General features: G+C 33.8%; 1 protein-coding gene across 17 annotated transcripts in view; it reads right to left on the reverse strand.

The window, feature by feature from the left end:
* ATG5 (autophagy related 5) overlaps positions 1–25,051 on the reverse strand; it is a 234,153-nt gene that overhangs the window by 137,095 nt on the left and 72,007 nt on the right. The gene's annotated exons all lie outside the window — the stretch shown is intronic.

A 25,051-nucleotide genomic window follows, 5' to 3' on the forward strand; every position in this document is an offset into this window, starting at 1 on the left:
GAGGCTGACCAGATACAACAATTAAATACAAATCATAAACTCTGACTGAATACTGGATTGGAGAGATTTAAAAAGATTAAAGATACTTTTGGAATAGGTGGGAAAATATGAAATCAATATTAGACAAATATTATTAAATTAATGTCAAATTTCTTAGGTGTGATAATGTTTGTAAGGACAATATCCTTACTGTTAAAAAATTCATGATCAGGTATTTAGGAATAAGGTACCACCATGTCTGAAACTTACCTTTAAATGGGGGAGAAAGATAGGATAGTGGCAGGAGGGACAGTGTGTATGTGTACAAAGAGAGATGCGAATGTGGAAAAATGTTAATTCACTTGGTGAATCCAGATGAAGGGTATTATATGGTCTTGGTAGTTTCATTATTTCAACTTTCCTATAGGTTCAATAAATTTCAAAATAGTAGGTACAGCATTTCTTCTGACAATTGTTATTAGCACTATGTCATAATTTACTGCTAATAATCAAGGACAAGTTTTTTGTTTTTAAGTCACAGAGGTATATATACCTCAACTTCTTCAACATAACTTTTAACAGATTTGGTAAAAAATAATCTGATTTTTAAGTGCAGACATAAATTAAAATCTAAGAAAAGACAGATGTGGTACCAGCATGTGAGTACCCTTCCTGGCTTTATACTGTGCATTCAGTGAATACATAATAAATGTTAAAAATGGCATTACAAAAAAAAAATGGTATTATGATAATACAGTTGAGAGTATGTGAAAAGTATAAAAAACCATTAAGTTTTGCTAATTAATATGTGCTGACTATAATGCAATTCGCCGTACTAACTGAACTAACTTTTTTTAAACTATGACTAATATCCTTCAACTTATGAAGCTCATACTTTCCCCACAAGATGAAAATGAGAACTATTTCATGCACAATCAAGAATTAAAGATAATAGGAGTTCCCATCATGGCGCAGTGGTTAACGAATCCGACTAGGAACCATGAGGTTGCGGGTTCCATCCCTGCCCTTGCTCAGTGGGTTAAGGATCTGGCGTTGCCATGAGCTGTGGTGTAGGTTGCAGACGCGGCTCGGATCCCGCGTTGCTGTGGCTCTGGCGCAGGCCGGTGGCTACAGCTCCGATTCAACCCCTAGCCTGGGAACCTCCATATGCCGCGGGAGCGGCCCAAGAAATAGCAACAACAACAACAACAAAAAGACAAAAAGACAAAAAAAAAAAAAAGAACTAAAGATAATAAAGGTTAGAGGAGTTTAGAGTAAAAAGAAATGAATAGGGAACTGTGGTAATAATTTAAAATAGCCACCAACCACTTAGGGCTTTCTATCTTCCAGGCAATGAAAAGGCTTTTAAGACTTTTAGCAAAGGAAGTGATGTGATGAAAGGGGCTTTTTTGAAAGCTAATGGGAAGCTGCACTGTGTACAATGACTTGGTTAAGACTTTACACCAGGATGACCAGTGAGGGGCTGTCTGAATAATGCAAATCTATGTGATGACAACTGGGACCCTGTCAGTAGAAAGGGAGGTGCAGGACTGTACTCCCAATTACAAAATGTTAAAATGTTACCATCCATAGTCTGATCTGAAAACACTAAGGTTTTCAGCAAAGTTAAATAAATCTTCTCAAGATCCATTTTGCCTCCTATTTAGTGACAGAATTGTGAAGTGGCTTAGCTATAATAATATGTAATATAATAACTTGAAAATAATATGCTAAACAGGAAAGGCCAAGTAGTCTTAACTACATATTAAAAATGAGAAATTCTCCTCTATTCCCATTCCTAGGAAAAATGGTCTATAATTTCTCTTTTTTCAACTCTCCCCCAATTCAGAGCAGTTAAAATAAAGGTGTAACTTCAGCAACCTTTATAATGTTATTTGCTTGGGAAGGGGAAAGCCACATACTATTAACAAGTTCTAAGTAAATTCTGTAGAATGTCAACCAAGAAAACACTCATCAAAGTAAACTGTACTTTCTCATATAACAAAAACCTTAATTAAAAGACAAAGACTCAAAATACTCCAATCAAAAATTTAATAAATATTTTCTGTCTAACATTTGAGTGCTTTTAAAAACTTATATTCTCATTCTTCACAATTTATTATGCTAGAAAATAGCTATTAAATGCTCGAGTAAGTTATATCAAAGATTATGGGAAATACTCAACTCTGCGAGTTACTTATTTTAAAACAAAAGTCCCCCAACAGACAGAACATGAATTCAAGTACTGTACAGAGGTTCTCAAAGTCAATGGGAATGAAGGGTAAATTTACGCACATTTCTTAACATCTCTCTTTACACCTAAATTGGAGTTCAGCAGGGAAGACTAAATTATGCTAAAAGTATCTAAAAGTTATCTTTCTTTAGAATACAGTGAGAATTTTAAAAATACAAAAACTCCATGAACATTAGTTCTTTTAAACTCTGATTTAGTGTACATGAAACCAGATAATTCTAACAATATCCATAGTGATCTGAATCTTAGACTGACAGACAAGGAAGCCACTATTACAGGACTACCCACAACACTTAATCTAGCCATATAGTTCTAAATATGCAAACTATTTCAGGGACTTCCAAGAAACTGTATTACTTTATCATGAGAAATAATATGACTTGGTAAAGTCATCTTTGAAACTGTTCTTGTTAGTGTTTAAGCTATCTATATATGTTACTCATTTCTTAAACACACCAAATGGAATATAAAATTAAGGTGCTTCCGGGTGGCTATTCCCCATTCGTTCTATATGCACTCTCACCACTGTAACAATAATTTTTTCCTATGTGGAAAAGTTTTGCTGTTGATTCACCTTGGAGATACACTGAACAGAAGCAGAGGAACCACATTTGTAAAAAAAATTTAAGTTAAATTTGTAAAATTTTAGTGTATCAAGTTTGCATATGTATGCATGAGTATAAATGGAGGTAACATTTATACTGCAGACTTTCTGAGAAAATAAAATACATGCTCAGTACAATCACTGTACACACAACCACCTAAACATGCACTAAAATACACACCATCACCTCCACCACCACCATGATCAACAGTTTTGGAGCACTGTTCATGAATATTTTAACTTAACATTATCCCAATTTAGTAAAGTTTTTTATTTCCTTTCATTTTTCAATCATTTTCTTTAAGCTCCCTTGTCTAGATGCTTAAAAGGCCTGGAATTACAAAATTCAGCTTATGTTGTAATGTTTATTTACATAGCAAAGTAAAGAAATCAAAATCACGTTAGGACTAAATTCAAAACTAATCTAGAACTTAATACCAAAACCAAGCTCCATAAAAGGAAGTATTGATAAACTGGACCCTCATCAAAATAAAACTTTTGCTCTGCAAAAGATTCTGTGAAGAAGATGAAAAGACAAGACTGAAAGAGAGTACCTGTAAGGCTACATATTCCACAAAGGTCTTGTATCCACAATACAAAAGAAGAAGGGGAAAGCCACATACTATTAACAAGTTCTAAGTAAATTCTGTAGAATGTCAACCAAGAAAACGCTCATCAAAGTAAACTGTACTTTCTCATATAACAAAAATCTTAATTGAAAGACAAAGACTCAAAATACTCCAATCAAAAATTTAATAAATATTTTCTGTCTAACCCAACAATTAAAAAATGCCAAGAATTCAATTAGAAAATAAGCAAAACCCAACAATTAAAAAATGCCAAGAATTCAATTAGAAAATAAGCAAAACCCAACAATTAAAAAATGCCAAGAATTCAATTAGAAAATAAGCAAAAGACACCAAAAGACATTTCACCAAAGAGGATATACGCATGGCAAATAAGCACATGAAAAGATGCTTGACACATCATTAGAAATTAATGAAATGCAAATTAAAATCATAATACAACATCACTACATGCCTACTAGAATGTCTAAGATAAAAAATACGCTGGTGAGGATATGGAGAAACTAGATCACTCATACATTGCTGGTGCAAACGTAAAATTGTTCAGCTCTTCTGGAAAAAGAGTAAGGTAGTTTCTTACAAAACTAAACATACATTTACCATATGACCCAGCAACTGTATTCTTGAGTTCTCAAAGAAATGCAAACTTATGTTCTCAAAAAAAAACTATACACAAATATTCACAGCAAAAACAATCCCGATGGTTAAACTGTCTGTAGTATATCTATACCTCAGAATACTACTCAGTAATTTAAAAACTTATTAGGAGTTCCCATCGTGGCTCAGTGGTTAACGAACCGACTGACATCCATGAAGACCATGAAGATACAGATTCCATCCCTGTCCTTGCTCAGTGGGTTAAGGATCCCGCGCTGCTGTGAGTTGTGGTGCAGGTCGCAGACGAGGCTTGGATCCTGAGTTGCTGTGGCTGTGACATAGGCCAGCAGCTACAGCTCCAATTCAACCCCTACCTAGCCTGGGAACCTCCATATGCTACAGGTGCAGCCCCCAAAGACAAACAACAACCAAAAAAAACTTATTAATATATGCAACGAATTGCATGGAGCTCAAGGGAATTACATTTCATGAAAAAGGCCAATCTTAAAAGGTTACCTACTATGAGCTCCTTTTAGTTACATAACATTCATAAAATGACAACATTTTAGAAATGAAGAACAAATTAGCAGTTGTCAGAAGTCAGGAAAAGGGGGAAGTGAGGTAAGTGGCTGAGCTATAATAGGGTAGCCTTTGTGTTAAAACAACACTAATGAAATATGAATACGGTTTCTGGGTTGTATGTCACTTTCCTGGTTATATATTGTACTAATGGTACAGAAGATGCCACCAATGGGGAAAACTGGGTGAAGGATATAAAGGTCTTCCTGTATCATTTGTTACAACTGTGTGAAGATTATGAATGTTAATTCATGTAAAGCATTTAGAACAATGCCTAGTGCAATGGTAACTGCTCAGTAAGTGCAGTTTCTATTCTTATTAAATGTGACTTGACATTCAACAGAAAATTATTAAATACTAATATGTATTTTGTATTGAGTTGTAATACAAAATACAGATGATAAGATATACCAATGTTGTTGCCTTGTTTTGGTCATATGTGTTGTATGAATGTAATAGTTGGTTTGTTAAAAAGGACAAATTACAGCTAGAAAGGTATACATCTGGCTCACTGACCATGGAGACAATGACTGTAAAGAGGAGGAAGAATCACATCCAATAAATAGGAAAGGGAAATTTTATTCACTGAAACTGATTAAAAGTTATAAAAAAAAAGTTATAAAACGAAAAAACAAAAAAAACCAAAATGGAGTTTCTGTTGTGGCTCAGCTGACTAAGAGGATGCAGGCTTGATCCCTGGCCCGGCTCAGTGGATTAAGGATCCCAAGTTGCCGTGAGCTGCAGTGTAGATCACAGACAATGCTTGGATCTGGTGTTTCTGTGGCTATGGAGTAGACCAGCAGCTGTAGCTCTCATTTTTAGACCTTGAGCCTGGGAACTTCCATATGGTACAGGTGCAACCCTAAAAAGCAAATAAATAAATAAATAAATAAATTTAATTAAAAAGTTATGACCCCCCCCCCAAATTCAGAAAGGATACAGCCTAAAAGATGTACAGTAGATGCACAATGACACTTGTTTGTGAAACTTACATATGCCCTTACTTAAAAGGCTAGGGGTAGGGAGTTGAGGGATGAGGTGGATCTTTTACTGCCACAGCAGGAAGTACCTGAAGATGACAAGGGGCCTGTTTGATTTGGTCCAATAGCTTGGACAGAATCATCTGAATACAAGTACCCAGGTTTGGGATCTCTGATCTGACTCGTCCTAAATCAAATCCATACTTGGTCCAGTGAGCCTCAGACTAGTACTCTGTTCTCCTTGGTTGGGCTAACGAAACAAATACTATGTTGACACATTAGATATGTTGTATTTCTCCAGGTACAGCAACAGACTTTGATATCATCAGCTACTTTGTGTGTGTGTGTGCTTTGCTTTAAGTCCTACAAAAAAAAGTTAGATGATTGGTTTACTATATTTGTAAATAAAATTAGATTTACAAGAGTTCCTGACGTATAGCAAAGGATTTCACTTGTTAGGTTTATAGATTTTTTTTTTTAAATTGGCTATACTGAACTATAACTGGAATTAGCAATGCCTATTTATTAATATAGAATGTAATTAGGTTTATTTCATTAGCTATATAGGTAGTATGATGTGTTTTGGGAGAATTAAATCTGAAAAAGGGATAAATTATAAAAAAAAATCAAGAAATAAAAAAGCTCTCATTTTTATTTGTCATTATTCATAGCTAACATAAATTGAACTGAAGGCATCAGAAAAACTAGATTTTATAATACACAAGTCTAATAAAACACAAATAACTGTAAAGCTATTTCCAATATTAAAAATCCCACTAACAATTACTGTGGCCCTCAAAATCAGTGTACTTTCACTTGATTCAACTTAAAAATAACTAAATTTATATATTTTAAAAGCTTTACTAGTAAGTAGTAAAGGCTTCATTATAACCAAATGGTAACAATGATGAACACCAATAAAACTTTTCTTAACGTCATTAGTAAAAAACCACAATGTAATATTTCACTTTCGAGTATCACGTGGCCAGTGATATTTCAGCTGACAGGCATTACAAGGATTTAAAGATAAATAAATTGCAACGAAGAATATTACATTTATTTCCCGCCTATGTTAAAAGAAAAAGATTTGAGGTTGCTTATAACAAAAGCATGTATATAGTAACAACAAAAACTATTAACACATCTTTTTCTTGGATAGAATTATCCCATCTCTTATATGTGGAATCTGAAAAACAAAACAAAACAAAACCCAACCAACCAACAAATCAAGCAAACCAAGCTCACTGATACAGAGCATCTGCTGGTTGCCAGACTTTGGGAGTAGAGTGTGGAAGAAATGGGTGAACTATTTTTGCTTCTGATTTATGTAAACTGAATGAGGGGTGGGAAGACTAATCTTGCTGCAATCTATAATATAAATAAAAATTGGAAGAGATTAGAGAACTGTTTGTTTGCATGAGAAATAATGAGGATATGAGCTTGAATTGTGCCAAAGAAAATGAAGAGAGTGGATATGAGGGATATGGATAAACTGTGTGATCTGCAAATAGATTTGTTTCATTAATTCATTTGTTTATTCTTACTTTAATTCATCTCTTTTATTGTATTAGGCAGTTGCTGAAGGTATTCAGCAAAAAAAATGAGCAGTTTCTGCCTTCACAAAGCTCTCTGATCAGTCCTGAGTAGCTTCTTTAATCTAGTAAAACCTGCCCTCTAAGAGTGCGCTCAGCCTCCTTCCAGAACCACTCACCCCAATCCTTTCAAATTCTGCTTCCTAGCCTGTTCCCAGTTTCTGATCACATCTTCTCTTCCTGATTCCACTTCGCCCCACTGGCAGCTCTCATTTCTGGCCTCACTTCTTAGATTCACTTCCTTCTTCCTATTTTGAGAGTTAGGCTGATTTCATGTGCTTTGGGTAAATTCCTATGGTCTTGGCAACTAGACACAGTCCTTATGCTGGCGTGCCACCCCCGCCACCAAACAATCCAGATCCTGACAGTCAAGAGTCCAGCCATAACAAAACCAAACAAAAAAGAATTATCCCAATAGCTGTACCCAGGTCTAGGATCTCTAGCAACCAGTGGGCAGGGGCAAATTTATCAGAAATCTTCATTCATTAAACATTTATTGAGCACTTACCAAGGTATTACCTGTGCCGATGGATACAAAAATGAACAATGGATGCATAAACAAATAATTTTAAGACCCTGTTAAGTAGTAACAGAAATACGCACAAAGCACTGTGAAAAAATTTAAACTCCCAAGCACAAACTATAACTCTGGATTTTCTGGCAGCTAGAGTAAACAAGTAAACAAACCCTATAACTGGTTACATAATTTCATTTTATAAGTGTGGAAATTATACCAATAGGTACAATGTATTAAAATAAAATTGAACAGAATTTTCAAAGATGAAAACAAAGAAGAGAATATAGGTCAAGCTTCAAACTTGAAATACATTATATATATATATAAATATATTTTTGAATACAGAAAGAGATAAGGCCATTTCAGGCAGAGTACAGCACCAATTCTTCCCTTTCATATATGCCCCTGCCCACTAAAGTATTCAGAGGCAGATGGAATAAAACAGTACCTTTGAGATTGGTGAATAAAGGGAGAAAAATGAGCTATGAATTTAGCATATAAAGCTTGGAATATCAAATGCAGTGGAATTAGCCAAGGCTTAGTTGGAATTGCAACTCCCAACACAACTGATTATGTTCCCATGGCAAATTATATCAATCTTCGGGAGTCTGTATCTAAATCTAAAAAATGGAAATAATATATACTTTTGAATCACTGCTGTAACAGTTAAATAAAATGAAATACATAGAACACCTAATACAACAGGTGCTTAACAAGGATTAGTTCTTTTCATTCCTCCCTTTAAAAACACGGTTAAATGTGAAGCCAAAGAAAGGTAACACTATTTAGTCTTTATAGAGCCAAGAATGTAGAGAATAAAAAATAATTGGTCTTCAACCATCAGTTCTCTTTGAAGTTTTCTTAATTAGAATAAATATGTGGCACAAAGAAAAAGAAAATAGGGGTTTACACAGGATATGCTGCCAGACCTTACCAACAATGACACATGATATGTGCTTCAAATTGTCACATGCATATTTGGCCTAAGATATATTCATGCATGTCAAATTTTGCATCACATGCTTTTCAAAAGAAGCCTCATGTTAAAATTAGCTTAAGAATATACACAATTACAATACCTCATTAAGTAAAAAGAACAGACCATTTTCAAATGAATGCTTTTAGACCTTTACAGTAAACAGTCTTTTTGGTGGTAGGAAGTGGGGGGACAGAGAGGCCGGCAGGAGGGGGGACTCTGTGCCACTTAATCAGACTACTTTTATCCTTTATGTAGGGAAATAGAAGACTTGAAAATAAGCACTTTCTGTAGTTATGCTACCAGAGTCCACTTTTAATATTCCCAACAACTCCAAAAAATAATAATTAACATTTGAAAAGCTGTCATTATTATAGTCAGGGACACTTAATCCTCAAAGCAGCAGTGTCTTAATTGAGACTATGATTAAATGAAAGCACCCATCAGAATTATATCCACACATGTGGTTTGAAGTTTATGTTTTGTCTTATTTAAAATGTTATATTTATAATAATTCTGTCTAGACAATGTCAAATGTATTTTACCGCATAAACAGTTAAGGCAAATTTATTTCAAATACAGGTGTTTTTCTCATATCCTTTCACTGAATAAAATGTGTTATAAGGAAGTACTATGGAATTCCCTCTTACTCAAGATTGAGGTCAATTTGATACTGTTTATGAGCAATTTATAAAATAAATTATATTGCTTTAAATTTTTTTTATTTTAAATAATTAGTACAGTGCAAATGAGTCGCTTCCTATAAGAGTGCTAGGCCTGATGTGTTTAGTAATAATTATCTTACTTCTACGGTTTCTCCTGAAAGACCTCAAAACCATACCCAGGGAATCACAGTTAAATTATGAGCTTTAAAATATTTTTGCTAGTTTTATCCAAAACCATACTAAAAAAGCAGGCTACTACAAGAGTAATTAATATACTGTTTTTGACTGAAGAATCAAAGTACACTTTTATATAAGGCTTATATCTATCTTTGCAGTGTATTTACATAAAATAACTGCAGCACTTTTAATTTGGACAAACATAGAAATCAAAGCTACAAGAAGAAATATCTGAGTAAAAGAGGTTATGCTGACTTCAGAATTGAAATTCTGTTCTCTTGATGTCCAGTCAAATGTCTTATCCACCAGAAAAGTGTTTCTAAACTTGGGCCAGGAGCTAGTGAAGCTCTACCAGACTCTCAGCTTTTTGAGCAAGATTCGTAGGTTTTACAGTGAATGCTAAATAAAGCTTATAATATGGGCATGTTGATATCTTTGTTTCCGACACAAATAATTTAAAAAATTGATCCCACTGAAGTATCATCAAAAGCAGATTTCATAAAGTTTTGTGAAGTTTATACACATAGCAAATAAAAACAAATAACAAATATTTTTCAGGTCTCACTGTTGACTACTCTAAAGACTATGTGAAGAAAAACCCATGTAGTAAAACTATAAAACTCTTAGAAGGAAATCTTTATGGAAAATATTTAAGGAAATCTCAGATTTAGCAAGACAATCCAAAAGCACAAGCAACCAAAGGAAAAATAAGCAGAATTTAATCAAAATGAAAAATCTCTAAGAGTTCCTTTGTGGCTCAGTGGATTAAAGATCCAGTGTTGTCACTGCTATGGCTCTGGTTATAACTGTTGCATGGATTTGATCTCTGGCCCAGGAACCTATGCATGCTGCAGGCATGGCCAAAAAAATAAAATAAAAATCTCTGTTCTTCAAAGGGCACTATCAAGAAAATGAAAAAAAAAAAAACTATAGGATGGGAGAAAATATCTGCAAATCATATATCTGATTGGGGATTAGTGTCCAGAAGACATAAAGAGCTCTTACAACTCTATAATAAAAAGCAACCCAATTAAAAAAGAGCAAAGGATTTGAAGATACTTCTCCTAAGATGATACATGAATGGCCAGTAAACATATGAAAAGACGTTTAACATCAAATCCCACACACTGCTGGTGAAATGCAAAATGGTATAGTTGCTTTGGAAAAGAGTCTGACAGATCCTCAAAAGACCAAATGTAATTACCACAGAACCCAGCAATTTCACTCCTAAATATCTACCCAAAAGAACTGAAAGTATATGTACAAAAAACTCGCATGCTAATGTTCACAGCAGCATTTATTCATTATAGCCAAAAGGCAGAAACAATCCAAATATCCAGCAACTGGTGAAGAGAGGAACAAAATGTCATACCTCCAAACAGTGGAATGTTACTTGGCTATAAAAAGGAACGTACTGAAACATGCTATAATATTGATGAACAATGGAAATATAACGAAAGTGAAAGAAGCCAGACACAAAGGTCATGTATTTTGAGATCCCATTTACACAAAAGTTCAGAATAGGCAAATCCAGGGTGGGGGGGAGGGGGGGAGGGAGAGAGAGAGAGAGATTACTGGTTGCCATGAACTGGAGGGAAGTGGTTGCCATGGGCTGGAAGGAAAGAGGAATGACTGCTAATGGTGTATGAGGTCTTTATGGGGTGATAATCATGTTTTGAAATTACATATTAGTAATGGTTGCACCAACTTTGTGACTATTCTAAAAAAAATCAATGAATAGCATACTTTAAAAGGGTAAACTTTATATTTCAATAAAGCTGTTATGGGGTTCCCGTTGTGGCACAGTGGTTAATGGATCCGACTAGGAACTATGAGGTTGTGGGTTCGATCCCTGCCCTTGCTCAGTGGGTTAACGATCCGGCGCTGCTGTGAGCTGTGGTGTAGGTTGCAGACGCGGCTCAGATCCCGTGTTGTTGTGGCTCTGGCGTAGGCTGGCAGCCACAGCTCCGATTTGACGCCTAGCCTGGGAACCTCCATATGCCGCGGGAGCGGCCCAAGAAATGGCAAAAATGACCAAAAAAAATGACCAAAAAAAAAAAATCTGTTATTAAAAAAAAACAATTTAAAAAGTCCTCAAATGGGTAGGTAGTGGGGGGGGGGGTCCTTCCAGGGTGATAACCCAGATTCACCATAGTTTGATTTATAACTATTCATCACACCATGTTTGTTTCATTAGTTTTTAAAAAATAATTTCATTCCCCCAATTTAAGAATGTTAACGGTCAAGAGCCCCCAAACAATATAGATCAGAGAAATATCCCTGACCTCATCAATTCAGAAAAATTACAGATTTTTCTTTAAAAAGTTGTATAGCATCATGTAAATTTTACAGTTGTCTGTAGTAATTTAAATAACCTTTCCTTAATTGTTTAACTCATTTAAAATTCATGTTCTGATACTTAAAGCGAAGCCCAAAAGTTCTGAAATTATAAAATCTAGTTTAAAGGGGTGTGTGTGAAGGTTTACTAAAATAGACTCAGAATTTAATAAGAGGTTATGTAAAATAAAATTAATCTATCTTACCAAATACAGTGCCTGGATCATAAAAAATGATTAACTGATAAACTGCTCCCCAGCTTACAGACCTATGCCTACTCTTTCTGAGCTTTCCGAGAACCTTCAGCACCAGTCAGACGAGCAAAGGAACTCTTCATCTTACCTACTTGATTCCTAATAGCTTGGAACCTCCGATTCCAACCTACACTGCTGCAACCTGAATGGAGACAAGGGGCTCTTCTTATAGATTCCTGATTAAGATTGTGGAATGATAAAGGAACGATACTCTAAATGTAGGTCAGGGTTTACAGTACTGATATCATATAATTTAATTATTAATATATGACCTATTCTTGGAAATTTTTTTTTTTTTTTTTTACTTAAGATACAAGTCTCTATTTCCTTTACAAATTCAGAGTTTTGGAACACAGTATATGAAGAGTGGAATGACTACAGAATACAAAGTAGGCTGATGTATCCCAACAGAATTTTAGTTCAAGATAACAATCTAATACTACCAATTCAGTAGGTCAAAATTACAGGTTTTCTTTCTAAATTTTACAACAGCATAAACATTTTGTTATTTAGTACACTGAAGTAGCGATTTTTTTAAAAAAGAGGGTTCTACAAGGACCACAGACATCAAAGATGAATTCTTGTGTAACTTAAGTGACAGTTTACCCATCTGAGAAATGGAAGACTGTGATGAGGCCAAAGAGGTTACATTGTGGTTAAAAGCTATTATCACTGCACTTATTGGGGAACCAGGTCTTAAAAGACGACACACTTGGCTTCATGAATAGTTATCAGCTGAACTACAAAACGAGTGAAAGACTGTAGTATTTCAACTTTAAATGTAATTCTTTATTTAAGGAATTTTATTGTTCCAAAAGCAGATCATATGGCCCAGAATTAATTACTGTTAAAGGAAACTTTTTTTTTTTTAACACAGAACATGAATTATGACAATATTTAATGCAGATGTTGTTAAAACAGTCCAAAGTTATAAAACTATTCAATGATATGTGGTATGGCTTAGGAAGGCATAGAAGTAAAGTTTTTAAAACGATAATGTGTTAGGTAAAGCAAATTTGTTAGTTCTACTCCATTAAGGATTCCTTAAGCAATGTAAAAACCAGAGTTCAAGTTACACTTTGATGTGTAGATCCTTTTGAAAGCTACTCTACCCTGTTTTATATGAAGCATCTGTAGCTAAAATGAACACCTAGTGAAGAGTACGGATGCTGCATTACATAAGCAGACGTCAGAACTGTCCCAAGCTGATTTTAAGTTACTTTAAACATGTATGCAGAGTCAGAAATTAGCTATGGCTTACTTCTTAGAAGTAACAGATAATTACCTTCATCATGATGAAAAGGATTTTAAATGTAAGCTAATAGAGGTATTTTTTCCTTTAGTAAAGCTCTCCTTTTAAAAGTAAACTTCAAAACTTTAATTAAAAAAGGAAATGCTTTATTACCTAGTAAAAACTTTTCAGGTTAGTGAGGCAGAGAAAAGGAAGGACTCTGTAAAAGAAGGTGGGACAGGAAGATGAAGAAAACGAAAAACAGAGGAAAAGAAAAGAGAAAATGGAAGGAAAGACTAAAAGGACAGAAGTGCCTATAGAAACACATTATTTTGTTTCAAATTTTAAACTAGCTGGAGAAATCCTTTCCTTTCATATATATGAAATAACCAATGTTCCTGTTATCATGCTTTGAAAAATCTAGACAAATAAAATGTTAAGAATACATACTACACTGGATTTTCGAGTCTTTATTTTTGAAGGCATGTTATTTCTCAATGTTAATTTTCTACATTTCAAATATAATTTCCATTCACAGTGATATTCTGAAGATAAATTTAATATGGTATAAAACATGGGTGATGAAGTTCAGTAATAAGTAATGTCTTTTAGTTTGACTTCTCGGTTTTGTGAACATTAACTCAGCCACATATTTAATATACAAATCACTCACCAGTGAACTCAACAATCATTTGAAATCCTTACCTTACTAATTCATACAATTTCACAACAGTATAAATTTAATTAATTTATTCACTGCATAACTGTGTCACAACATAGCATGACTGACTTTCATGAAAAGAGGATACCCAAGTTAGATATATATTTTACTCAAATATGGTTTCCAAATGTAGATCCAATTTTGTTGAATTTAAATCAAGGCTCATCATTCCATCAATAGAGAGTTCCCCTACCCCCTCTAAGCAACATACTCATTTCTTTACATTTACAGGGGTTTTTAAAGCAGACCTTTGAGAGATACATCCTGTTTGAGACAACATATATTCTGTAAAATACTCCCAAAGCATCCAAAAATAATACAATTGACCGTTTATACTAGACTATATTTCTTAACTGAGAACAAACATTTTAATATATCACAATCAATCTGCAAAAGGAACAACTTGCCTAACTAAAGACTGAAGAAATTTCAAATACGTATACATGAAGATCTTCATCAGTATGTCGTGTCAATGTAACTGATGCACACATCAATATATCTATACATATATCTGCATTTATATCATCTCCTTAGCATCTGTCTTATTATTATAAACAACCTGCATGGCTCATAAAGCAAATACATAAACTCTCCAAAATCTGAAAATTTAAAAAAAAAAAATTTCTTTTTAAATGAGTATGACCCAACAACTAAGACACATACTTCATCAAAGAGTATGATGCCAGAATATAAAATGTCAAACAAAATTTTCTAGGTTCAGGCCAGAAATAAAGGATACTAGCCTTTGTATTTTTAAATTGATTTTTCCTTCTAATATTCCTAAATAACCACATATGTATTACCTACTTGAAATTATCAGTGAGTAGTTATTTTAAAAGTATGAGTAATTAGACCAAAAGCAATTCTCATATTTACCCAAAAGAAGGAACCACTACTAAGAATCAAAGCCTAGTAATTCTGTTCTTAACAGACAGGTGTTGTGTGTCTGGCATGTTATATGAAAATCACTTATGAGAAGAACAGAAAAAAAAAATCAGAAGGTAGTTTTCACTATTGGAATAGATAAGTGATTAAGCAAATTTTCTTACACCATGAAATTGCCAATAGATTAGATGATCACCCTGTAAGGCATCACTTCTGGATATTGGCATTCTCTGAGAAAGAAAAAGACTAAAAGAAAAATGTGATAATCACTCTCTCTCAAACACATGCACGTGCACACGCACACACACATTTTTGGATATTAACATTCTCTGAGATGGAAAAGGACTGGAAGAAAAATGTGATAATCACACACATACACACCTACATGATATGGGTGTTAGAGATCTTTGTGAATAGTAAGGTTGAAGGAATAAACATTCTTTAGACAGGGACTGAGCTTAGGCTTGCAACTGCCAAGACCTCATTAGGCCAGCAGTCAATCTGGAAACTAAAACACGTGTCAGTAAGAAAAAGATAGGAAGGCTGTAAACCAACCATTAAGGTAGCAGCAAACCATCCTGAGGTGCAGGTATGTAGGGCATAGGGCTGACAATTCCTCTAAGCAACTCTAGGGCATAGGGTTGACAATTCCTCTAAGAAACTCAAATATTAAATGTAACCTGAGTTGCCTTGATAAGTAATAATAGTAAACCAAGGAGTTTCTTTGAAAATATCTTCTTAAAAGAGTAATACACTAAGATCTTATTTTATGATATAAATACTAATTGATATTTTAGGTATGAAACAATTTTATTTTCATTTTAGCCAAGTTATAACTTTTTAAATCATCTCACAGTTAACTTAAGCTTTTTTCAAATTTCAAACTGACCAGTGGAGTCAAACTTACTTTTAGCATATCTACTTATATCCTCAAGAGTATTTAAGGAGAGTTAAAATTATCAAAAGAATGAGAGAAAATACATACCAATAACTGAGAGTAAGGTTAATTTTTATATATATTAGAATACCATAGCAAAATATAAGCACTTCATTACAACTAAGATTTTTTTTTTTAGTGGAGGGATCTAAAAAAGTGATTTTCAGTGAAATAATTAAGACTATCTTATTACAATTTGTCTGCTTTTAAAAAATGAGTTATTAATGGTTCAGCTCTTAAAATTACCCCTCAGTACTACATGCTCAAGCATAGGGAGTGAAGTTCATTCTTCTCCTAAATTTGAGAGTTCATGGGTTTAATGTGATCACTAAAAATTGCTTAATTGGTAATTGGAAAAAGAACACTCTGTAAATAAAAGAGAAAGAAAACCACACAACTTTAGCTATCTGTTTCAATCTCTTCACACTAAAGGGAGGATGTTATGTTTTTACTTTCTGTCCATGCATTTTCTCTATTAGAAGAAAAAAAAAAAAAAAAGGACTGAAGGCAGGAAGCAACAGAAAGGGTGGAGTAATAAGAAGCCTGATATGTGTAAAAACTGGAAAACAGTCTCAAATGGAAAGTTGTGATAGAAAGGAGTAAGAAAATAAAAGTAATGAACTCAACAGTGTATCAAAAGAATACTGATTAAGAGTGAGAGCTCTGGAGCCAGACTGCCTGGGTTCAAATCCTAGCTCTTCTACTTACTGAGTGACCCTGGGCAATATTCAAAAATCAGTCAATTACTTCATGCATACAATGTGACAGTACCAGCACATGTCCTAGAGGACTCTAGTAAGAATTAAAGAATTAAACGAATACATGTAAAATAGTATTTAATAGTACCTGGAACACTAAGTACTCAATGAATGTTAACTATTACTATGTGTCTACAGTTTACCAGTTTTTTTTTCTTTTTGTTTGTTTTTTTTTGGCCGCACTTGCGGCACATGGAAGTTCCCAGGCCAGGGATCGCATCCTTGCCCCAGCAGTGACCCAGTCTGCTGCAATGACAACACTGGATACTTAGCCTATTGAGCCACAAGGGAATATCTTTTTTTTTTTTTTTTCTCTAGCAATGTTTTTTCTTCTTGAAAATATTGAATGAAACAATGACCTACCTTAGTGTAACAAATTAGTAATAAGAAAATGTTGACACCATTTAATAATAAATTTGGTAGTCTGAATACTCTCTAACAATAAATTAGAGACCACATTTGCCATTAGCCTATGCATGTTATTTCGGAATTAATAAACAAAGCAAATTTTTAAGAAGCTCTAATACATTATCATTTGCTCTCATCCAGTGCTTTAAAAACAAAATGGTAAATCATCTTCATCAGAAAGTTCCCATCCCTATACAAGACAATTGTTAAAAAATACACTCACCAAACCAGCTTACAATTAATTATTGCTTTCATTTTGCAAAAATCCATATAGGAAGCAATTTAAGTCCAAAACAATCTCAGAGTAGTAGTTAGCTTATTTAGCAAAGGCAATCAAAACTTGCTGTGTTGGGCTGCCCCCTACAGGTCTCGTCTAAGTAGGGACTATCATTCAAATATTACATTAAGAATGATACTAACACTAAAGCAAAGTATATCATTCATTTATTCATTCTAGCAAGAAACAGCCTCTGAGAAACATCTATAAAGATACAGAGAGAAACGAAATAATTTTTTGACATCCAGGAATTCACAGGTTATACCTCTTACAGAGAAATTACATAGACTTAAGATTCATGGTGAAATATTGTAAACTGGCTTAAGAAATGTCTATATTACAGTGCAGCACATAGAAAACGATCCAGGCTGGAAATCCAAGACTCAAGTTCTACTTATATCTCTGCCATTAAATATCCAGTTGAACATTTGGGCAGTAATTTTGTGCAAGCTGTCTTATTTCTAAAATTAGGCGGCTGAATTAGATGACTCTTCAAAAGGTTTTCCCCAATACATAAAATTACATTGGCCATAATAAAAAGCAGAAGGAAATGTTTTAAAATGAAGTTCAGAGAAATTAGAAATAATTTCTACATGGTATGCCGGGGTGGGGCACATACGGAGAAATCAATAAAGACTTTTGGAAGAAATGACATTTGAGTTAAGAAGTATTCTGGAAAAAAAAAAAAAAAAGAAGCATTCTGGGAGTGGGTGCTACTCCTAAAAGAAGTGAACAGAATAAGAAAATAAAATATTAAGCATGTTTTGGTGGACAATAAGTGATGTTATTTGGTGGGAGTCCAGCTATGTTTCATGAAAATCAAACTAACAGCAACTAAATTAGTGCAAAAGGCAAGAAGGTGATAAATGCAAATGGTTCTGGTACTATATAAATCTAAGAAACTGATCAAAAGAGACTCCAAGGTATTGAGTCTAAAACCTGAAGTGGTAAAAAAATAGGGAACTAAAACAGAGTATGTTATGTATTTGGTAGTAATGAGAAATAGATTTGGGGGACCAGACAGAGCCTCAAAGAGAAGACAATGATAATAAGACCAGAAATATATTGATAAATGAAGTGAACTATTTGTCACATATATTACACTAATCATAAAAATAAAAGAATATAAGAGGGTATGGAAATCCATCATCATCACTGATAAAATAATTCAGAGCAAAATTATAATGATTTAAGTCAATAACATCTAATAACTACAGCAAATATTTTGCAAATTACTTACTATGTACCAGGCACAATATTGTATCTGAAGTATTACATTTATTGCTATATAGCAGAAATTGGCACAACATTATAAATCAACTATACTTTTTAGTATTACATTTAATTTTCATAACGATCCTATGAAATATTATTTTCCCTATTCTACAGATGACAAAATTGAGGTCCAGAGATTCAAGGTGGATATTCCAAAACACAGCTAGATGGTACATAAACTTAAAATTGCCTAAATGAAACTTCACCATCTTAATCACTTGCTATACTAATGAACACTACAGCTTAAATTCTTATAAATTTTTCAAAGTTCTTTACTGGAGAACCTAATAAATTCCAGTTCTTAAGTAATATACTAAGTTAAAAAAAAACTTCTTCCAATTTCCTGTTTCATAAAAGCAATGAGAACAAATGGCAAAAACTGTCAAAAATCTGAACAGACCTATAACAAATGAGACACTGAATCAGTAGTTTTAAAACTTCCCACAAAGAAACACCCAGGCCCAGATGGCTTCCCAGGAGAATTCTATGAATTATCTCAAGATTTATCACTAATCCTTCATAAAATCTTCCAAACACTAGAAGAGGCAACACTTCCCAATTTATTCTATGAGGGCAGTATTACCCTGATATCAAAAACAGACAAAGACATCACACGATAAGAATACTGGAGATTGGAGATCCTGTCATGGCTCAGTAGTAATGAACCTGACTAGTATCCATAAGGATGTAGGTTTGATCCATGGCTTGCTCAGTGGGTTAAGGATCCGGTGTTGTAGGTCGCAGATGTGACTCGGCTCCCATGTTGCTACGGCTATGGCATAGGACAGCAGCTGCAGCTTTTAGCCTGGGAACTTCTATATGCCATGGGTGCAGCTCTAAAAAGCAAAGCAAAAAACAAAAAACAAAAACAACAAAAAAAAGAATACTGAAGACCAACAATCCTTATGAATGTAGACACAAAATCCTCAACAAGAAACCAGCAAACCACACCTAGCTACATATATTATATACTCTGACTGAATAAATAGTCCAGATATATGAGGTTGGTTCAACAAAGAAAACCAGCAGTGCTATACATCATGTTAATAGAATAAGGGAAACAACCCACGTAAGAACCTGAATAGACACAGAAAAAGTCCCTGACAAAATGCAAGACCTTTTCATTATAAAAATACTCAACAAAATAGGAGTAGCAGAGAACTCAATCTTATAAAGGGAATCTAGGAGAAACTTACATGTTAATATCACACTCAGTAATGAAAGATTGTAAGCTTTCCCTCCTGAGGTAAGGAATAAGACAAGGATGTCTGCTTTTGCCACTTCTGAAAATAATAATAAAAACAACCAGATAAAAGAGGAAAAAATTATATAGAAATAAATTTAACAATATTTCTATATTTAATATATAGAAATAATTTAACAAAATTATATAGAAATGAATTTTTGTTATAATTTAACAAAAATTATATAGAAATAAATTTAACAGTGTTCAGTGCAAACTGTACACTGAAAACTACAAAACATCATTGAAACAAGCCAAAGACATAAATATATGGGAAGAAATCCTGTGTTCACAGATTGGAAGACTTAATATTGTTTGTTAAGGTAGTAATACTTCACAAATTGATCTACATATTCAATATAATTCCTATAAAAATCCCAGTTGCCATTTTTTCTTTTTCTTGCAGATATTCTAGAATTAATATGGAAATGCTGATTCTAGAGATAACAAGGAATGCCGAAGAACCAGAATGCCAAAATAATCTTGCAAAAGAGATCAAAGGTGGAGGGTTGATATCTCTTGATTTTCTACATAAAAAACTACAGAATTCAAAAACAGACCTATCAATGGAACAGACCCGAGAGTACAGATATTAACCTACTTTGTGGACAACTGATTTTCAATAAGAACACTAAGATAATTGAATTGTTTTCAACAAATCATGCTGGGAGAACTGGAATATCCACATACAAAAGAATGAAGTTGGATCCCTTACCTTGAACTATACACAAAAATTAACTCAAAATGGATCAAAGACCTAAATGAAAGAACTAAAACATAAGAAGAAATCTTTATCACTTTGTATTCAGCAAGGTTTTCTTAAATATGACAACATAAAAGCATAAGTAACAACAACAACAACAACTGGACTTCATCGAAGTAAAAACTTCTGTGTTTCAAAGATCACGACCAAGAAAGGAAAAAAAAAAACAAAAAACAAAAAACAGCCCACAAAATGTAAGTAAATATTTATAAAGCATGTATCTAATAAAGCATCCAGAATACATAAAGAACTTCTACAACTCAAAAATGAAAAGACAATCCAATTTAAAAATAAGCAAAAAAGATATTTCTAAGAAGACACACAAATTGTCAGTAAGCACCTGAACAGATGATCAACACAATCAGTCATTAGAGAAATGTAAACCCAAATCACAATGAAATACCTCTTCACACCCACTTAGGATGACTAAACAAAAAGATGCACACGTGTTGGCAAGGATATGGAAAAACTAAAATCCTCACCCATTACTGGTGGGAATGTAAAATAAATAGTACAACCAATTTGGAAAACAATACGGCAGTTCCTCAAAAGGTTCAACACAGAGTTATCACATGACTTACCAGCCCCACTGGTAGGTGTATATTCAGGAAAACTGAAAACATATGCCCACCCCAAAAAGGTATACATGAATGTTCATCAGAGCATTATTCATAACAGCCCTAAAGTGGAAACCACCCAAATATTTATCATCTGATGAATGGGTAAATAAAATGTGGCTTATCCATATAATGAAATGTTACTTTGTCATAAAAAAGAATGAGGTGCTTATAGGCTACAAGACAGATGACCCTTGAAAACACTATGCCACATAAAAAAAAAAAAAGGCAGATACAAAAAGATACATATGATATGATTCCATTTAAATGTCCTCTAGCACATCCACAGAGATAGAAAGTAAATTAGTAGTGGCCAGTGGGAGGAGGGAAAAGTGCCTGCTAATGGATATGGAGTTTCTTTGTATGGTGATGAAAATGTTCTAAAATTAGATAGTAGTGATGGCTGCACAATTCTGTGAAAATACTAAAACTGTACATTTTAAAGGGGCAAATTTTATGGTATGTGAGTTATACCCCAAAAAATAACCCATTAGAATATCTGATCCTAGAAGAATGAAGCTGGAGATATCACACTACCTGACTTCAAACTATATTACAAACCTATATTTGAGCCTATAGCCTGAGCCTATATTTCTCAGGCTAGGGCCTGAGAATTTCCACATACCAGAGGTGCGGCCCTAAAAAGAAAAAAAATCTACAGTAATCAAAATAGTATGACATTGGCATAAAAACAGACATATAGAACGATGGAAAAGAACAGAGAGCCCAGAAATAAGTGCACAAATGTGTACATGATCAATTAATTTATACCTAAGGAACCAAGAATATACAAGAGGAAAAAGTCTCTTCAATATTCTGGGAAAACTGAATATCCACATGCAAAAGAATGAAACTGAACCACTATCTTATACCTTTTACATTTTTTTTTACAAAAATTAACTCAAAATGGATTAAAGACTTGAATGTAAGACGTGAAACCATAAAACTCTTAGAAGAAAACAGTATGTGCTCATAGATACCAGTACATGGTAAGAAAAGTGATAAGCTCCTTGTTATGGTTTTGGCAGTAATTTTTAAAATCTGACTCCAAAAGCAAAGGCAACAAAATCAAAAAGAAAAGAATTTCTTCAATCCTCTATTTCTTTAACCCTTTAAAACTCAAACACTCCAAATTCTTTATTATCTGACACAACCTATGCTCATAAAACATTAATCTCAAGTCTCAATAAACATCCATCTTCTTACAAAAAAACGATACTTTATAATATGTGCACAACACAGACATAGATTTGTACTCTAACCTCTCCTCCACTGCTCACTAGCTGTGTCCTTTATCTATTCATTAACTTTCACCTTATAAAAGACAATAATATTTATTCTGTCCACACAAAGGTGTTGTGAAGATTAAATGAGATGGCATGAAGGTATTTTATAAAATATAAAGTGCAACACAAATATAAAGTGATTTTTTTAAATCATTATATATATATCCCATATAGGCCTCTTCTACTTCAGAACGACAGTTTTCTCAACAGAAAATCTGGTCCAGAATTCTATAGTAAAAATATGTGGTATAAATGTTAGAGTCTTACGACGAGCCCAGAATGACCCACACCTTTGTAGGTGATGAGAACTTCTTAAGTTTCTTCATATAGTTTGTGTACTTACTGAGCACCAATTATGTGTATGGCATTTTGAGGAGCACAAAGATTTAAGCACAATACAGAGGTTCAGCTTCTCCTTTGGACCTACTGAAGAAGGAATTCTCTTTACCTGTTTAATCAGTGTTTAAAATACTCTGGAAAGAAATGAAAATAATTTCATAAGCTGACCTCAGATTAATATCTATACAAAAAGGTGAAAATGAATGATATGGCTTCAACTTACAAGTTATTTATCATTTTATAACTGTTATCTTCACTTGAATCAGAAGTGGAGTTATTGTGAGAAGTGAGCATCCATTCTGCTGGATCATAGGCTAACTGTATTTTTAAGTTTTTGAGGAACTGCCATAAGGAGTGCCAAGTTAATCTATGACATGCTGGTTTCCATTTTTCAAAATGTCCTTCTTCTTCACTCAACTTCTAAGGATCTAGATTCTTAAATATTTCAGCACACTAAAACAGAAAGGCGGTGCATCCAGCTGCAGGAGAAGATGGTGGTCTCCATAGGTGGGTGCATGGAGCATACCAGTGTTGGCAAAAGGGCAAAATTCATAAAGCATCAAAGTTGTACATCAAGAGCTAAGACGTCTAATGATGTCTAAAGAAAATATGAAGCTTCCAGAGCCACCAGAAGGACAAACATACAACAATTAATTTTAGTGGATCTCAAACCTGTCTTCAATCAACAACCTTCTACTCATGTTGATATCTTGATTAAATATCAAGATGCAAAATACACACACGAGAAGATAATTCCAGCTGGTAAACATGACCTGGACATATGTAAGAATGTATTTAACACATGTACACCCAGCATGTTTTCAGGTAACAGGAGGAAGATGCAGCACATTTTCTTTCTTGTTAAAGCACTGTCCTTAAATGAAACCTGGGGTACTCAAAACAGGATTCAGGTTTACACGTGAAAGCATGGGAAGAAGTGTCAGATGGCTGTAGAAGCATGTGTGTTTCTGAAAAGAAAAAAATCTCAAGAGGGATAAACTGAAATGGCCTGCCTTATCCATCTTGCTTAGTGAAAGAGCTTCAGTTGAAATTGTCTAAAGTAGCAGGTACAATGAATACTGTCACAAATTGTGTTAATTTTTGAAGTGGTGTATGGCTGCTGACTACTAGTAGTATCAAAAATATGTTCAGGACTGTTTTGATACCTGTATTTATAATAAAAAAAAGTCATGGGGGAGGTGGATGAATTTCTGTTACAAGCTGTTCCTGTGTGTTCCATGTAACAGACGTGGTAAAATATTTGTTTACAGTCTTTGCTGGACTAACCACACATTTACTGTTTAAATAAAATCAGCAAAGAGGAAATAGGTGTATGGGTATGTGATTTTGAGATTAAAGCTAGTCTTAAATTGTAAATAAAATGTGGAATGGGTCCTTAGAAAAAAATAAAATAGAAGTTAATATATTTCCTTAAGTAAAATGTCTAGTAAACTTCCCAAACGAATTAGAATGCTAATAGAGTTTTAATTCATAAATGAACTATTACATTGAAACACGAAGGAAATAACAGGAAAGAGCAGAGTTTGGGGGGTTATAAAAGAGAACAAAACTTATTTATTTTACTATAACTCGTGAACAATGTCTTCCAAAGACAAGTAGGAATTATTTCAACTTTATCAGAAAACAAGCACTGTTTCTTGGTGTCATGTTTTTGTTTATAAAGCTAAAAATGATATTGGAACACTGTTTCTAAGAGGATTCTCTGAATTTATAATCTCTAAATTAACATACAGAACAAAGTAGGTTGGTTATATAACCCATTATTGAATAAATATGAACAGATATTCAAATTATTAAAAATATATATAGGGTAAGGGAAAAAACTCCTAAATATGGTCTGACCCTTACTTCTCCAGTGTGCTCAAGACCAACAGATTGTTCTTACACTTAGTTTCCTCTGCCTGCAAAGGTCCTCTCAACACTCTCTGCCTACCTTAATTCCACCCATCTGTCAGACCTCAAGGGCTGTGACCCTTCATCAAAGACTTCTTTGCCCTATAAACTAGATCAAATTCTCATTACAGAAATTAAGCTTCACTGTACTATTGTACCTCTCCTTCACAGCATCAGTCACAGTTGTGATTTAAAATGTGTTTTTACATTTATTTGGTCAATTTATTTCCCTCTCTAGATTATAAACTCTATAAAGAGTGACGTACAATATTAATCACCACTTGTACCCCCCTGTGCCT

The sequence above is a fragment of the Sus scrofa genome, chromosome 1 (assembly GCF_054392235.1).
Source record: "Sus scrofa isolate SSC_HxYL_T2T_F1_AM1 chromosome 1, Sscrofa_HxYL_maternal_Yorkshire_Landrace_v2.0, whole genome shotgun sequence".
Lineage (NCBI taxonomy): Eukaryota > Metazoa > Chordata > Mammalia > Artiodactyla > Suidae > Sus > Sus scrofa.